This window comes from Mastomys coucha, unplaced genomic scaffold (genome assembly GCF_008632895.1).
Source record: "Mastomys coucha isolate ucsf_1 unplaced genomic scaffold, UCSF_Mcou_1 pScaffold9, whole genome shotgun sequence".
NCBI lineage: Eukaryota > Metazoa > Chordata > Mammalia > Rodentia > Muridae > Mastomys > Mastomys coucha.
The window spans coordinates 109,552,728-109,556,305 of NW_022196915.1; positions in this window are offsets into that span (position 1 = coordinate 109,552,728).

Below are 3,578 nucleotides of genomic sequence, written 5' to 3' on the forward strand. Positions count from 1 at the left end.
ACAAATGGGACCTCATAAAGTTGCAAAGCTTCTGTAAGGCAAAAGACACTGTCAATAGGACAAAACATGAACCAACATTTTAGGAAAAGATCTTTACCAATCCTATATCTGATACAGAGCTAATACCCATTGTATACAAAGAACTCAAGAAGTTAGACTCCAGAGAACCAAATAATCCTATTAAAAAATGGGGTACAGAGCTAAACAAAAAATTCTCAACTGAAGAATACCTAATGGCAGAGAAGCACATAAAGAAAGGTTCAACATCCTTAGTCATCAGGAAAATGCAAATCAAAACAACTCTGAGATTCCACCTCACACCAGTCAGATTGGCTAGGATAAAAAACTCAGGTGACAGCAAATGCTGGAGAGGTTGTTGAGAAAGAGGAACACTACTTCATTGCTGGTGGGATTGCAAATGATACAATCATTCTGGAAATCAGTGTGGCAGTTCCTCCGGAAATTGGACATAGTTCTACCAGAGGACCCAGCTACACCACTCCTGGGCGTATACCCAGAAGATGCTCCAACATGTAATAAGGACACATGCCCCACCATGTTCATAGCAGCCTTATTTATAATAGCCAGAAACTGGAAACAACCCACATGTCCCTCAACAGAAGAATGGATACAGAAATTGTGGTACATCTACACAATGGAGTACTACTCCGCTATTAAAAACAATGAACTTATGAAATCCTGAGGGAAATGGATGGATCTGGAGAATATCAGCCTGAGTGAGGTAACCCAATCGCAAAAGAACACACATGGTATGCACTCTCTGATAAATGGTTATTAGCCCAGAATTTTGGAATACAGGAAGAACAACCCACAAACTACAAGAAACTCAAGAAGAAGGAAGACCAAAAGGTGGACATTTCATTCCTTCTTAAAAGGGGGAACCAAATATTCATGGAAGGAGTTGCAGAGACTAACTATGGAGCAGAGACTGAAGGAAGGACAAGCCAACCTGATATAGCTATCTCCTGAGAGGCACTGACAGTACCTGACTAATACAGATGTAGAAGCTCACAGCCATCCATTGAACTGAGTACATGGTCCCCAATGAAGGAGTTAGAGAAAGGACCAAAGGAGCTGAAGGGTTTGCAGCCCCTTAGGACAAACAACAATATGAACTAACTAGTACCCTCAGAGCTCCCATGGACTCAACCACCAACCAAGAACTATACATGGTGGGACTGATTGTTCTGGCAGCATGTGTATAGTAGAGGATTGCAAAGTCGATCATCAATGGGAGAGGCCCTTGGTCCTGTAAAGGTTCTGTGCCCCAGTGTAGGGGAATGCCAGGGCCAATAAGTGGGAGAAGAGGGGTGGCAAGAACAGGGAGGGGTGAGGCAACAGGGATTTGTTCTTGTTGTTTTTGTTTGTTTGGTTGGTTGGTTGGTTTTTGGAGGGAAAACTGGGAAAGGAGAAGTCATATGACATGTAAATAAAAAAAATCTAATAAAAAATATGCTTACTTTAATTTTTATTGATAAGATACTTAAAAACTAAATGTTTTCTATATGAGAATATGTGCTTAACTTACAGAAAATTCTCACAGTATTTTCATTATATCAATTTACTCTTCTAAAAGTGACATGCATGGTCTCATTCTACTCTATGTCAGTACTGACACTGTATTTTGTCAGTCTTACATATGTACATCCTAGTTTCAATACAGCATTTTAGCACTATAAAATGCTATTAATAGCCCATATTATTTTGTTAAATTTTTCTTTTAATATGTTGGAAATTTTATTACATTTTTACTGATTATAGCATTGAATTTTATAAGATATTAACACATAATAAAATCATGTTCTTAGCCATAAAAAAAGAAAATATATAATAAAAAAGTATTTAAAAAAGAAAAAAATAGTTTTAGTTTTATAAACTCTGAAGAAACCTCTTTAAGCACTGATAATGCATGCTTGGAGGCAGACACAGGAGTATTGAGAGTTAATCTTAAAAATAAGGCCTAAGAATATAACTCACTGGCATTTACCTAGCATGTAAATGTCAAGCTATGGTTTTGATGCACAGCATCATTTTTTTAAAATCCCACTATTTTGGACTACTGATACCTGAACCTATCATGCGTAACTAAGAAATTCATCATATAAAAGAAAATATTCCTAGAGTAACCCATTTTCACTATTATCCTGATAAATGGATTTCTGACTGCTTTTACTTTCAGACATAAAGAATATCCTCTATTCAGACATTAAGAATAGAGAAAATAAGAAAGTAAATGATTATTAAATCAAATATCCAACCAACCTAAGTGAGGTTAATTGATATAAATGGAATCTCTCATATAAGCCCATCTCATGGCGTAAAGGAAATTAAATAAATATGGATAGAAAGGGATTTTATGATATGATACTGATTGCCAAGATTGGTCTTTGCTTTCATTTTTACTGAAACTGATATGTTCACCGATAACTATCCTACCAAGTATATTTTGTGTATAATTGAAAATATCTCAGAATAAGAAGTGAAGAAAATTACTTTATAGACTCCCTTTCAATCACCCAAAGGGGAAACATCAAAAACTCTTTACTCAAAACACCTTATTTATGCACTAAACTTGGGGATTCTAGAGTCTCCCAGCAATCCAACAAAGACAAGTTACCCACCATAGTACAGGTTCTATGAATCCACACTGCTTTTAGTACTGGGAACAGCAGCAAGAAGCATAGTAATAAAGTCCACATAGTATTGGTATAAAAACAAACAAGTTGATCAATGGAATCAAATTAAAGACCCAGAAATAAACGCACACACTTACAGACACTTGAGTTTTTATAAAGAAGATAAAACTTCACAATGGAAAAAAGAAAGCATCTTTAACAAATGGTGCTGGTCTAACTGGATATCTGCATGGAGAATAATGCAAATAGATCCATATTTATCACCCTGCAGAAAACCTAAGTCCATGTGGATTAAAAAAAAACAACATAAAACTAGATACACTAAATCTAATAGAAGAGAAAGAAGGGGCCATTTTCTCTCGGGTGAGTTTCTGAGACCTGAGTAGCCAGCCAGGAGCCACAAGCCCCACGACTCACAGGGGAGCCACAGGGCGGCAGGGACACGATCCTCTCAGCTTCCCAGTGACAGAGGAGGTTCAGCATCCTCCTTTGCCCCTTCCCTGCAAGTGGAGGGCCTACCTCCAGAGAGCACATTAAGCCAAAGATCCAGGCGGCATCCACCATTTTCTCTGGGGTGAGGTTCTGAGACTGGAGCAGCCAGCCCAGAGGCGCCTTAAGCCAGAGAGCGCATTAAGCCAGAGACCCAGGCAGGATCCGGCATTCTCTCTTGGATGAGTTTCTGAGATCAGAACAGCCACCTGGGAGGAACAGGCCCCACGAGTCGCAGGGGACTTGCAGGGCAGCAGAGGCAGGACAAGCTCTAGCCAGAAACTCTAAGAATATCTTACACCAAAAAGCAAAAGATGGCGAAAGGCAAATGCAAGAATACTACAAACAGTAACCAGGCTTCATTAGAACCTAGTACTCCCACTGCAGCAAGTCCTGGATACCCCAAAACACCGGAAAAGCAAGAATTGGATC